This window comes from Pinus tabuliformis, chromosome 1_1 (genome assembly GCF_031772625.1).
Source record: "Pinus tabuliformis cultivar Carrire ecotype Pingquan chromosome 1_1, CPIR1, whole genome shotgun sequence".
NCBI classification, from domain to species: Eukaryota; Viridiplantae; Streptophyta; class Pinopsida; order Pinales; family Pinaceae; genus Pinus; species Pinus tabuliformis.
Window position 1 is genome coordinate 384,127,901 of NC_142297.1, and position 15,324 is coordinate 384,143,224.

A 15,324-nucleotide genomic window follows, 5' to 3' on the forward strand; every position below is an offset into this window, starting at 1 on the left:
GTAGTCACCAGGAACAGAAGGTTGGGGAGGGTGGGCTGCTTGACCTGGGTGAGGTTGAGAAGAAACAAATCCTTGTTGAGGGAAAGGATTTGTAAGCAATGTTGGTTGAGATGGTGTAAGATTCTGAGGAAATTGTTGGCCTCTAGAATCTGCTTGAGCTTCCCACATTTGGCGCATCTGGGGTAAGATAGCACACTCATGTGTATAATGGCCATGTACACCAAAACATGCACAAGGCTTGTTCATACAAATAGCCTTGTTTTTCTTGGGTTGGCTTCCCTATTGCTGGTTATTGGTGTTAGGATGGTTCCCCTAGGATTCACTAGATTGATTACCTTGATTACCCTAGTTACCCTTGTTACCATTGTTACCCTTCCCCTTATTATTTTTCTTCAAATTTTGGGGATTGGTTGCACTTTGCTGTTCAAATGCCTGACCCTAAGGGGACAGTAGCTGCAGGGGCTGAGGATGCATGGGAGGCTGCGGTGTTAATGCTTGAGGGGCTGGAGTGCTCAATTGTTCATAAGGAGGAGAAATGGTTTGGTAGATAGGTTGGGGCCCTAAAAACATGTTGCTAGCAGGAGGGGCATAAGTGTTGGAGGAGCCGGTGCCCCCCTGTGGATGGCCATAACTTTTTGAGTATATGGGGAAGGATGTGAAAGGGTTCCAATGATACCGTCGGCAACGTGAGATTCCCCCGGTGCATTGGAATATCCAAGAAGGGAAAGTTTTGGAATGACAGTTTAGACAGAACCAGATTGCACATAAATCAAGTCATATCTCAGAGTGGGTTGGAGAGCTTCTTCCTCAGTTCGAGGAAAATGGGATGCGGCATATTTTCCAATGGGTGCTAAAAGGTTCTTGAGAAGCCAATCTAGATAGACATGGTATTCGAAGTGTGGGTCACAACATGTGCTCCTCCTTCTATGCCACTCTTCAACATGGTCAGAAAGGTGAGTGGTAGAGGACTGATGAAATGAGGTCAATATATTTTTACCAGTGTCATATCAGAGAGGTAGCTAGAAATATGAGAGGAACAATTTAGCAAGTGTCACAAAAATGGAATGAAATGTGGTAGGCTAGTTTACATACCATTTTGTAGCGTCTCTAGTGAGTGTGCATTGGAACAACCGAAAACAAATGAAGTCATCGGTAATGGAGTTGGATGAACACCACATGTGGAAGGAGTGAACATGATCGGTAGGATCCTCTCCAGAATTACCCTCAAACTTTGGGATATTTGAGGGAAGCTTGGTTGGTGTAGCATGCCAACCAACATCATGGCGTATTGGGTCGTTTATCAACTGGCTAAAATCCAAGAGACTTAAGCCAGCCATAAAAGGGAGTATGGGAGTTTTCTGAATGGTTCATGAGATTGCTCCTCTAGATGTGATCACTAGGGTAGAACTGGAGCCAACAAGCCCTGAGGGGATAAATTCCACTTTGATGAGTAAATCAGAGTAGATCAAGGCCTAAGTAGGATGAGACAGAGGTCAAACAACCCAACACACAACTCTTGACAAAACCTAGAAACAGATCTGATAAAAACCCGGAAATCGTAAAATCGTAAGTACTAACCTATTTTGAGGGGGGATTGCAGTTTTTGGGGTGAAATATGCACTCTAGACTCCAGATCGCACTTTTTGGGCTAAAAAGTGTGATTTCTGATCCTTGATTCCGGGTCGAAAAATCTCAGAGAAACTACCGTCTCTGTCGCAGCTCATTCCTGTGACCTGCAGAAAGGACCAGAAAACTTGCAGAAGTTAGAAATTTGACATATCTAGGGTTAGAAAGCTAGTAAATAACATTAAGAGTCTGAACAAATAAGAAACCCTAACTTGAAAGCTGAAGGTCACCCAAGTTTCTGGATCTAAAGTAAAAAACCAATGGAGTTGCCAATTTTGTTGTAGTGTTTTCGTCTCAAAGATGTACGAAAAAAACCCACTTAAGACTGCAGATGACAAACAGTCTGAACAATATAAATGGCTACTAAACATTGTATATTTGCAGCAAATGATAGAAACAAAACCTAGCAAAGTCTTGACCTATGACACAATCATAGTTAAACAACAAAAAGAAACAGTAATAACTCCAATCATCCAATGGAAACCAGATATACAAAGAATATATTTTATATAACACCTGTGAAGGGAACAAATAAATTTTACTAGTCACCCTCTATGGGATGGGTTCTTGTCTATCCTAAAACGTTTTCAGCTTGTGTAGAGTCTGTCTCCTCTATAATGTGAAAGCCCAACAAATAAAATGTTTGAGCTTAATGGGAACTCAAATGTCAGAGAAATGGTGTGCGACAATGAAAATAATAAGAGTTACAGCGATGAGTGCAACAACGAAAATAATCGAAAGTGAATAATGAATGGAAAACCCCTCTATTTATAAAAAAATATTGAGTTATCCTTGAATAATGAGCAATAATAAAATATTATTAACCCCATTCTTGGAATAACCACTTGGAATATTTTATTATATTTGGTTAGGAGGGGAAACGTATTTAAACTTTTATTTAGAAATAATAAATAAATAAATGATTTATTTATCATCTCAAGAAATTGGTTAAGGAATAATAAATAAATAATGATTTATTTAATTATTCCTAAGGGATTTAGTCAAATTTGACAAGGAATAATAATTAATTAGTGATTAATTAATTATTCCTAGAGAAAAATAAGATAATTAATAATTTATCTTTTGATTTTACATAATTGGGTCAAATATGACAAGGAATAATAATTGAACAATGGTTTAATTAATTATTCCTAGAAGAAATAAAATAAATAGTGATTTATTTAATTATTCTTCATGGGTTTAATTATAAATTACTTAACAAAGGTGGTTTATTAAGTAACTTCTCACAATGAAAGCAATTTTACCATGGTAAAATTGTACTTTGATCCATCTAGGAAATTAGGCTAGATGATCATTTTTTGGTGATAACACTTTCATCAAAGGGGACCGAGTTAAACAGGGAGAGAGGGTGGAATATTTTTTCTTTAGCAAGTGAATCTAAGGGCCATTGAGGATAGAACCAATAGCCATAGGCATAGATTGTATAAAAACACTCTACCGACATTGCTGAGCCATGGATCAGGTCAAGAATGGTCTGATCCACCATTTCACCTTCCAGGAGGCACCTCATCATGAAAGGGAGTATTCAAATCAGTAGAGCAAGGAGGTCGGCCAAAAATCGTGCAGACCCATTGAATCAATCGCATGGGACTATACCACTGACAAAAGGGAATTCAAGGCACTGATAACCAAACAGTCACATTACTGATCTGAAGGGTGATGTTTCTCAGTAGCAGTCGAGGTCGCGAGGATGGTAATTTTGTGTGTTAAAATGAACACCGAGCCATCTAATGAGTAGAGGTGTTAGATTGGTTTTAGCCTTTGATTCATTTCAATGGAAGGAAAAATGGAGTATGAGCGTTGCATGCTGATTAGTTGATATAGTCTGAGCATCGGTCGCATTACCAAAACACTATGACAACAATTGTCTGAGCAGAGAAAGGAGTTGAGCGTCCCCATATTTGTTCTAGGTGAAAGGAAGTGGACATAGCCTGGGTGTTACACTGTCACCACAACCCTCTAAGCACAGGAAGGAGCCGAGCAAGTTTCATAGGCTTTGGTTCTGGCATTGACCATTGATTCATTATGAGAGCCAAAGTTGTCATCACTCTTAATAGCAGAGACAAGATTATTTTTACCGTAGTGTCGGTTAAGGAGCCAACCATGGTCCTCTTCAGGTGCACGCCAAAGTATTTGTTTTATTACATTAGATAAATTGATCTCACTACATCAAGATCACTCACACATTAGTCATAGAGGCAAAGACACTATGTTTTTGTGGAATTGAGTAAATTATATTTCATCAAAAGATTTCATGGTGGGTCACCATAATTAAATAAGGTAATGCTATATCTTTTTTCGTTATATAGTATGTTGCATTATGTGGTTGGATTGGTGTAGAGGTTTATCATTGTCGAATATAGTCTTATGCCTATACATTTGAAACCTCTAACATCAAATTTAATGTCAGACATGATCCATTGATCACTCGCAATTGTATAATTATTGGGTTCACAGACTCTTGATTAGCGTATGGAGATCTAAGTCTTTACCTGAAAACTGATTCTCTTTCCATCTAGACAGATTTTCCGCTCAAAAATCTCAATGTGGAAGCATGAAAGATGGAGGGTTATGGACTAAACCATGTTTATAGTTTTGAAAATTTTGATTGGTTTTAGCATTTGACAAGGGGTTTGTCAAATTTCGGAGTTTGACGATAGAAAGGAGATTTTGTGTTAAAAAAAAAGGGAATAAGAAAGGAAGGAGGTGGTACAATCATCTTACTATTACCAATGAAGTTTGTATTTAGCTTATCTTGGGGTGAAATCCATTGAAGAATTAGTGTATTCATGCTTTGGTATGAGGGGAGATGGGAGTTTCCCTAGAAAACACTCATAAAATTTTGGACAAAATTCTAAATAAAATAAAAGAAGCATGGGGCCTTTTCATAGAAATACCACTTTATAATAGAATAGCAAGTCTTTCTCAAAAATGGTCTATGGGATTATGAAACAAAAATGCACATGGGAAGTGAAGGAAGGACAAGGAAGAGGAGCTAAGTTCTTCACACTTGGATCTTAATTGCAACAAACAAAGTCAACCATAGATCTTCAGAAATTGGAGGAATTAGACACATGGCTCTTAGAGGTGGGGCAACTAGAATGGAGGAAACTCAATTGGAATCTCAAGCCATCTATGCTTGCATTAATACAACCCAAACTCTCGGAGCATCGTTGTGAAGAGGTCAAGCTCACAATTGCTTCTTGTCTTAGCAAGATCATAGCTTTAACATCTTGAGTATTGTCTTACAATAATGATCTTATGAGGGAGATATTGTAGTTGATAGTGGAAGGCCTTAAAGGGTTGAATAACATCATGCTTCCTACCTTTTAGAACCGATGTAGAAATTTTAACAGTCATGGAAGAATTCAACTTTGGCACATTCATACTAAATTTGGAATGTGATGACTTGATCTTTTAGTTGCTCCATAACTTTTACACCAGTGTTACATCAGCTCATTCAAACCATGTAAAAACAAACATGAAAAAGATTGTGTCTCTATTATTAGAAGGCTATGCTCACATATGCAAGATACTAAGATGTAAATTGTTGACCATTTGGAGAAAGGACCACAGGGATCCTATGATCTAGTCGAGGAGTTTGTCAAGAAAAACATAAAATTACTCAAAAGGGTGCTCACTATGAAGGAGTTGATAAAGATTGATGGAGGAAGCAAGAACAAAATATGCATCAATAATGAACTAAGGATGAGAGGACTATGCTTTATCTACAAGAGACCTTGGGCCCTTAACCATTCATGTCCAGGTGATAAGAGGAAACAAGGGCAGATCATGAAGATTCATCCATAGTTGGTTTCACTGATTTTTAGAAGAGAACCTATGAAGGATCCAAGCAGTCAATTACAAATGGTGAGCAACAACACCATGTTTTTCAGAGAAACTTATAGGACAGGTCGATGATAATCAATCAACTTGACAAAGTCAATTAGGAAAGGAAGGAGGAATTCCTCCTGATGATGAGGTAGTTGAGTCTATAGATATCTAGGAGAACATCCATAAAGAGTATGGACAATCAGGTATAGATAACAGTCCACCAATACATCTGTGTTTGACAATCAAAGAGGGTGGACAACTTATCCCCACATGTGAAAAATGTCAGGAAGAAGACATTCTAGGAGAACCAAATGAGGAGCCAATCATAATAAACCGACATGATGAGCATGATCATGCAGGGTATCATGAAAAATATAGTATGTAGGATAAGCCATTTCTGGAGGGTCAAACAAAGGCTCAAGTTAAAGTTGTGGTCATGGGGCATCCGGTGCAGTCAAATATAGAGACATTCTGCAGGAAACAAGAATTTCTAGTAGAGGACTTTTGGGAAAGGATCATGCATTTCAAGACAGATCTTACGATGTTGAAGTGTAGGGTTGGGGTAGCCTAAGACACTGTCTTACAGGAGAATAGAAAATTTTAGAACCTCGTAGGGGTATGTGTTGAATAAATGACCCAGTTGTCTAGTGTTGAGGAACAACTCAAGTCCCTCACAAGGCAGGAAGAGGAGTACATTTGGGAGTTGCAAGGAAGCCCTCTACAATAGTACATAGATAAGGCTTGCAGCTCTACCAACCTGCCATTATACATTGGGCATAACAAGGAAGAGTTATACAAATGGATCATAATGGGTGATCGGGTGGAGGAACATGAGTTGAGCATGTGCAGGGATTCATGCATTATATACTTCCCACGAGATGGATTTACGAGAGATTATGAGTTGGAACTCTTTTGACAGGATACTCTTAACCAAGGGCATATTACAACTTGGGCTTTCAAGCACAAGCAATGATGAAGGGCTAAAGTGGTGTCATAACCAACATGTCCTAGGACTTAGGTGGCATTAGGATCTAGGAGAATCCATTGGGGGTAGGATTGACCAAAGGATTGTTTTGGATTCAGGTATCGAAGGATCCATTCATGATCATTTAGAATGGAGGCAAGGAATAACACATTGGGTTGTATGGGATCTTGGTATCAATATACAAATGCTTCTTTTGTGGATAGAAGTGGATTACCTGAGGGCAAACAATCTTTGGGCAGGAGGATTTGTAATATATATATATATATATATATATATATATATATATATATATATATATATATATACATACATACATACATACATATATATATATATATATAGCTATATCTATATATATATATATGTATGTATATATATATATAAATATGCATACACACACACACACACACACATATATATATATATATATTTGGATATGGTTAAAGTGGATGGAAACTTCCCATGGTATTTAATGTGGCAGTTGTCCATGGCATTGACCCATTGTATTTGCTTTGTTTTTCGAGGGAAAACAATAAAATAAAGTCTCTAAAGAGTCAATCAAGCCTCTAAAGGGGATAGGAGAGTTATTTATCTATTTGGCTTTTGTTGTGAACTTGGCAAGGCTATTTCTAGTTGATCCTAGGTATGAAAACCCATGGGAGTAATTTGTTTAGTGGATCCATCTAGGATCTATGATTGTGCTTCAATATATTTAATTTCTTTGTTGATGGGCAGCCATACATGCCAATGCACGGGCTTTAGTAGGTCTTGTGTGGGCATGTAATTTTGTTTCTATTTATTTGCATAAAGAAGAGGTTGCATTCTTAGATCTTTATTGTGTTAGGTGTTTTTAGTGCAAGAATATCATTAAAACACCTAGAGTGTACCATATCTCATTAAAATTTTGATGTTGGAATATTACAGGATTCAATCATGCAATATTTGCATGTTAGTGGAGCCCTATATGCCAAGTAGACTTTCTTCATGGCTTTTCTAATATTTTGACAAAATTATCACCATTCAACAATATATTTGGTATCCATATATATATTTGGTATCCATATATTTGGTTCTCCAAAGGTTGGTATCCATATATTTGAAAAGACGAAATAATAGAAAAATTCGAAGGCAGACATTGAGTCGGTTCCAAAGGCAAGACCCTAACAATTTATACAATGCATTTCCGTGCGCGTTAAAAGGGAAAACTATATTAAGAAAGAAACCGAAAATGTAATTTACAGATACATTTCAAAGAAAATGTGAATACAATGGTAATTGGAAGAACCTTAGTTATTCTTTGATGATATTACAGTGTGTTCCAAGATCTCAATGCCTTCATTTTCGCCAAATTGAAGAAGAAAGCGCTGGCAGGTCACTTTCTCTTTTAGTGCAGGGAATGATTCCACTTTATTTGTAAACATCAACTCCATGAAACAATCATTCCTATTTCAATCTTGGAATTAAAATTCTTCCTTGTGACATGCTATGCTGAAAAAAAACGAAACTGCGGCGTCTTGTCTTTGTGTCACATTTATCACTAGATGAAAATTACAAAAAAAGAGAGGTTTTCCTCTGCTGTAAACTCCATGAAGAATGCAAATAGAGCGATGTTCTCCTTTGATGTATAAACATCACTGGGCTTACTCGCTTCTGGTTTTTGCAATAACCTTGTACAAAGATTATGGCTTTGCGCATTTTATAGTATTCTCTAGAATTTAAATCCCTTGAAGAATATGGAAAAAATACCTTAAAAAATTCTAAGAAACTTCCAAAACGAATACATTATCGCTGTACAATTTTACACGGAAACTTTGATGGCCGGAGATCCTATTTCCAATTCAAACGACACACTTGACATGGATTTACAAGCTGCCGAGCATGGATATTAATCGACCACAAAAATCTACCATTCCTTAATGTTAAGGAGTCTACTGATTTTTATGTTTGCTGCAAGAATTAATAAGGGTTAGAATCGGCGACTTCCTAAAACATGATTTAAATAAGAGTTCATGCCCAGTGAGGTGTGTCCAACTTCTCAGAACTTAATGACACGTAATCCCTAAAAATTCCACCTCCACTGCGGCCTCTAATTCCACGGAACGACACCATTCCAAACACACCGCCCCACTCCTTACTCGTCCCTTTTCCCAGAATTCCACAGCTAGATCCTCGTTATAATTTCCATGTCTCGCTGAGAAATCTTGGGTCGTAACTCGGGGCTGGAAGCATCAAGGAGCCAAGGCTTGCTCTGTCAACATGCTTCTGCTGGTGGAGGGAATAGACAGATTTGCGTTATAGAACCTGTGGCCTTCATCACTACTCTTCTTCTTGCGTTTGATGAACCGTAGGTTAGCCACTACCCTGAACCAACAGCAAATGGCGGACATTTAATTTCAAAATTTTCGAAAATTTTGGGTAGGGCTCGTAGTTTGAAATGCTGGGAGGGACCATTTGCATTAATTAGGGTGGGACTATGACATTTGGAGTGAGAGCCACGGAGTCAGAAAATCGAGATGTCGGAAAATATTTGATCACAATACCATACGCTATGGTGGTATGGGCATGCCATTCATACAACTGTCCTTTACGTCAAATCAGGATATGAAGTATGCATGTAACCAGCCACCATAGAGGCATTTAATGCCCTATGGCAGGCTGGTTAGATCTTGCTGTTATTTTTACACGCGCAATGTGATAGAGGAGTTCTTCTTGGATTTCTTCAAGCACAAAGGGGTAGAGTTACTTTGCTTGGGTGGAAAAAAAAAATTGAAATCTTTGTTATTATTAGAGTGAAAAATTTAAATATTTTTAAAAACAATCTTTGTTCTCATTAAAGTGAAAAATGTAAATAGTTTTAGTTTTTAAAGATAACGTAGATTTTTAACTTTTTGTGATTATTGTTTAGAAAATTATGACTCGGATCATTCAGAGAAAATTATGACTCGGATTATTGTAAATATTGTGACGAGGGATTTCATTGTTTTTAAGTACTTTTAAAAAGCATTGACATCTTGAAAATAAAAAAAGAGATGTAGTTAAAGTAAAAATAATTGGGAAACAATCATGAGACGTCATGGCTTATTGAGGAGGACATTATAGCTTTCTTAGAAAGATTTTTGAGTTTAGCACATTGATAAATAAACTCTAAAAAATGGTATTTTGGACAATAGCTTGGCAAGGCCACAATCAGTGGTGTCTACGAGGAGTTATGGCCACAATGCGTGGGTGTCTAAGAAGAATAACTCCTTTGAAATAGTACAGTGAGTAGTTGTCTTTTTAAAAGTCTATGTACATTATTTTTAATAAGAGGACAATAGTTTGGCAAGGCCACAATAAGTGGGTGTCTAAGAGGAGTTATGGCCACAATGCATGGGTGTCTAAGAAGAATAACTCCGCTGAAATAGTACATTGACTAGTTGTCTCTTTAAAAGTCTATGTACATTAATTTTAATGTGAGGACAATAGCTTGGCAAGGCTACAATAAGTGGGTGCCTAAGAAGAATAACTCCTCTGAAATAGTATAGTGACTAGTTGTCTCTTTAAAAGTCTATGTACATTATTTTTAATGCGAGGACAATAGGTTGGGAAGGTCACAACAAGTATGAATCCTATATAAAGGATAAAGACTCCCCATTAAGATATATCGAGTCTTATTTTGTAATCGAGTATGCTCTGTTGGAGGTTGCCCCCTCGAATAGGCAAGTGAACACTGCTTTCATCTCTTAATAATAAAATACTTGTTGTTTTTCTCATGTTCTGGGTTGTATTTCTTTGCATATTTGGTATTCTGGAATTTCTTGTAGGTCAAGAGCATAACAATTTATGAGTGGTACATGGAGGCTTTTCCAATGGCTTTTAAAACTACCATTCTCCTTCAACATACCATGTGTGGTGAAACAAGTGCAAGGTTATCTTATGATTGTGACACCTTGTTAATCTTTGAAATAACTTGAAACCTTTTCTTTGCAAAGTATACATGAATCTGATCATCCCATCACATTTGTCTTTCTATAATTCTTGGATTTACTTCCAACATGTGAATAGATTTTATTGAGACTTCTATATTGAAGATGCCAACTATTGACATGATTTTAATGGTGTCTTGTGCTAATAATTACAAATCATGGATAAGCTTACATAACACAATGCCTTAATTTGTGGATAAGATCATCAAGGCTACCTTTATTCATAAAATGAATATAATACTCTCGATCCGAGTCATAATTTTCTAAACAATAATCACAAAAAGTTAAAAATGTACCTTATTTTAAAAAACTAAAAATATTTATGCCGTAAGGCATTCCCCTCTGAAATCAACTTTTCTTTGAGGTTACGTGTCCATTCGTGAGCGCTTGATTTAGTTGTTAGATGATTAAAATTGTTTGAGCCATCGGATTGTTTAGCAACAATTCAGCAACAGTTCATAGAAGACAGTTCAACTATCGGGATTCTGTAATGTCCATCAAAGCTGCGGCTTCGCCACAACATCAACTGCTTCCTTCCCCAGCACTTGCTCGAATGTATCGGTCCCAATCTTGCTCAAGTCCTCGTCTGTGTTTCACGGCAAACACAGAGGTTTCAGGTTCAATTCTCTGCAATGTCAATCCTTGCAATCCACGAATGTTTCGAAGGACCTTTCGACGCACGCGGGGAACAGATTCCTAAAGCCGAATGCTGTTGAGTGCAATGTAGTTCGTCTGGGGTTGCCGAGCAAGGGTCGAATGGCCACCGATACACTTGATCTACTCAAGGTATTTACATATTTGTTTTCTTTTCCTGTTCTTTGTAGAGATGGTCGATAAATTAGGGCCTTTTGATTACATTTTTAGATTGATGTATTAACAGTTTTTGCAAAATCCAGGTAATAAGAAATAGTTTATTGCCAGGAACGCAACTTTATGCTGAATATTGTCCATTCATTTGTTTTGTCCCAACAGCGTATATACACATTTCTCTATGTTTTCCAGCTTACACGAGGGATCCTTGTTCAGCTTTCTAGTATATATATTTTCTTCACCATTAATCCATTCAAATTATATAGATATTTGTATGCAGCGTTTTAATTTCAAATTATATGGATGTGTATGTACTGTTTTAATTTAGAGCCCTACATGCTGCCAATCAACTTCATTGCACTACAACATCATCTCGCCAGGATATGATTCAGGCTGCGCAGGAGGTTTCCTTGTTACGAGTCTCCGTAATCTGTTATTATTTCATTCATGTTTTGCCTTTGCCTATCAAACAGAAGAAATGCTAGCGCAGTCATTAATAGATATCCCTTCTTCTTCGGCCCTAAACACAGGATATGTTTATCTTTATCCTTATTGCAATGCACATCCCAGGAGGGCTAAGAGGAAACAGAAATACAAGTAACATTTTCAATATGTTCATGTTTCTCCAGGAACGAAAGGCCATCGTTATCCACCAAAAGAGTCTCACAAGAGCACACTAGTAAAGTCAAGTTCCGGGTGCAGAAATGTAACAAAGAAAATGGAAACTAAAAGAAATCCCAACCATTTTGCAAGCTTTGGATTCTACAGAGAACATTGACGAAGCGCTTGAACCTTGGGAAGCAAACCTCAGTGCAAAAGAACAAAGCATTATCCTAAAGGAGCAGTGGGACTGGGAAAGAGCAGTTCAAAATTTTAAGTGGTTTCAGAAGAAAGAGTGCTATGAAGTTAATGTTATTCACTATAATATCCTGCTTAGAATTCTAGGAAGAGCACAGAAATGGGATCAACTGAAAAAGTTTTGGGAAGAAATGGTTAAAGACAAGGTCTTGCCTACCACCACTACCTATGGTACTCTTATAGATGTGTATGGGAAAGCTGGTCTCAAAGAAGAGGCTCTTCTCTGGCTGGATCGCATGATATCACAAGGTCTCTGGCCAGATGAGGTCATCGTGAACACGGTAGTCCATATTTTGAAGAAGGCAAGGGAATCTGAGAAAGCTGAACAGTCCTTCAGGGACTGGTCTTCTGGGAAAATCTTTCTAGGAAATAATACAAATGTTTGTTCATCTAAATCAGAGCCTGATTGACAACGACAGAAGGATTTCTTCTATATTAGTCGTCATTGTGAAGAAAAAAATCATTTTGAGGACCCAGTGGGTAAAAGGGACTGCTCTCCAAATAATTTTCCTGAAGGAGTGCTCATTAAAGGGTTATTAGATGATAAGTGCATGGATTCTTGCAGAGAGAATGATCAAGTTCAGAGGCCAGGCAATTCTTACATGTATAATACATTAATTGATACATATGGGAAGGCAGGCCACCTAAAAGAAGCTTCCAAGTTATTTTCTGAGATGTTAAAAGAAGGAATAAGCCCAAATGTTGTAACATTCAATACCATGATTCACATCTGTGGATCTTATGGATATCTTGACGAAGCAGATGCCCTTATGGTGAAAATGGAAGAGCTTCATTGCTTGCCTGACACAAGGACGTATAACACTCTTATAGCATTGCATGCTCAAAATGACAATATTGATAAAGCATTTTGTTACTTCACAAAGATGAAGGAAGCGGGGCTCGTTCCTGATACTGTGGGTTGTCGAACTATTTTATATGCATTTTGTATTAGACACATGGTCAGTGAAGTAGAAGCTGTTGTCAGGGAGATGGATGGATTGGGCGTTCATGTGGATGAGTACTCTGAATCAGCTATTATTAGGATGTATATAGATCTAGGGATGCTTGAGAAAGCATGGGCATGGTTTGAAAGGTTCCATCTTGCTGGAGGAGTGAGCTGTGAATGCTATGCTGCCAATATTGATGCATATGGGGAACAGGGTTATGGGTTAGAAGCTGAAAAAGGTGTTTAAGTGCAGTCAAGAAAGAGGCGAGGGTAAAACTGTATTAGAATTTAATGTCATGATCAAGGCCTATGGGATTGCAAAAGTCCATGACAAGGTTCTGAAGTTGTTTGAAAGAATGGAAGTTCAAGGGGTTTTGCCTGACAGATGTACATATGCTTCTGTCATTCAGACATTTGCAAGTTCAGGACTTCTAGATGAATCAAAACACTTTATTACCAAAAAGCAGGAAGCAGGGTTTGTGCCTAACTGTTCATCATTTTGTGCTGTTATTGCCGCCTATGGAAGATTGGGTCGAGCTGCAGAGGCAGAGAAGATGTTTGAAAAGATGGTTAACGCAGGTGTGGAGCCAGATGTTTTTGTTTACGGTGCCTTGATAAATGCATTTGCTGAAGCTGGATGTGTGGAAGAAGATGTACGTTACTTTCAAATAATGCAAAATGCTGGTTTTGCAGGGAACTCTGTGGTGTATAGTTCTTTTATTAAGGTTTATAGTAAACGTGGTTTTTTGAAGGAAGCACAAGAAACGTACAAATGCATACAGAAATTGGGTGTTGAGCCAGATGCCTTTTTATCAGGCTGTATGCTTGACCTTTATGCTCGCACTGATATGGTGACTGAAGCACAAGAAGTATTCAAAGTCTTGAAGGAAAAGCAGCAGGCAAATGAATTTTCTTTTTCCATGATGTTGTCCTTATACAAAAAGAATGGAAGGCTTAATGAAGCCACTGAAATTGCAAAGGAAATGTTAGAATCGGGATTTCTTACTAACGTTCTTTCTTTTAATAGAGTCATTAGCCTGTTCATTGCAGATGGAAGATTGAGAGAGGCTGCTGAAGTTTTTCATCAAATGTTAAAACTAAAGGCTTCACCCAATGAGAATACATACAAAACACTGGGCATTCTTCTGAAGAGAGGAGGCATTCCAAGGGAGGCAGTAGAGCAGCTCGATGTTGCACGTAAAAGTGGGCTTCCACATGGTATTCAGGCCTTGAGAATGACAATCTTTTCTGCAGTGGGGATGCATGCTGAAGCTTTGGAAGCTTGTGATGAACTGAGAGCTTCTGGGTTGGATTTTGATGTGTCTTCTTACAATGCTATTATATATGCACTTGGTAGTGCTGGGAGGATTAATGAAGCTTACAACATGTTCATGATCATGCAAGCCAAAGGTCTTGAACCAGATACAATTACTTATGCAAGTATGACAATTAACTATGGGAAGCTAGGGTTGGTAGACGGTGTTAGGAGAATGTTTTACAAAATGAAACAGAAGGGTTTTCAGCCAAACGAATTCACGTTCAAGGCAGTTATAGATGCCTATAAAAGTGCTGGGAAGTTTGTTTTAGCCAGATTTGTTACCCAGGAGAGGGAGTTCATGCATCAGTTGCAAGATCATGGTCACATTATATAAGATTATGCAAATCTAGTTTCGAGCTCCATTTCATGTGCAAAGCTTTTAAAAGGAAGCTGGCATATCCTGTATTCATGCTGTTGTGTCTTTTAACATTTTGTAAAATTGTAACAGGTTATTTTTTTTTGGGAAATTTAAATCTATGCTCCTTGTATAGAGAAATTGTGGATAAAAGGGTACTAGTAGTTCTTTTAGTGTATAACAAAAATGCAAATAAAAAGACATTGGTCATTCCCTCCTCCAATATAAATTAAGGCTTTGAAAACAGAGGAACATTTGCACATCTTATCTTGATATAGATAGTGTTCCAGTGTTAAATATCTGCTAACTGATCTGATTGCAGGTTGCAAGATTAAGGATCAAGATATAGTGTGTCATGTCAAAAACAGTGCAACTCTTGTTGGTCCATTGTTTAGAATGCATGCCACTCAAGTTCATATTGATCTTCCGAAACTGAGTGATACAGATAAGCACCTAAGTAATTGCAAGCATGGATATTACTGTGTTAGTTTCCAATATAGTTATAATCTTTTTAGACAGAGGGTCCATGGTCATGACTGACTGGAATTGTTTTAATGCTGCAATTTCATTTTTAGCACATAGAACTACAATTGGGTAATGTCGAAT

The 15,324-nt window shown here is 37.6% G+C and overlaps 1 pseudogene; it reads left to right on the top strand.

Annotated features, from left to right (window-relative positions):
* The window catches only part of LOC149213246 (pentatricopeptide repeat-containing protein At1g73710-like), a 55,962-nt pseudogene extending 41,265 nt beyond the window's left edge, over positions 1–14,697 (top strand).
* The last annotated feature ends 627 nt before the right edge of the window (positions 14,698–15,324 follow it).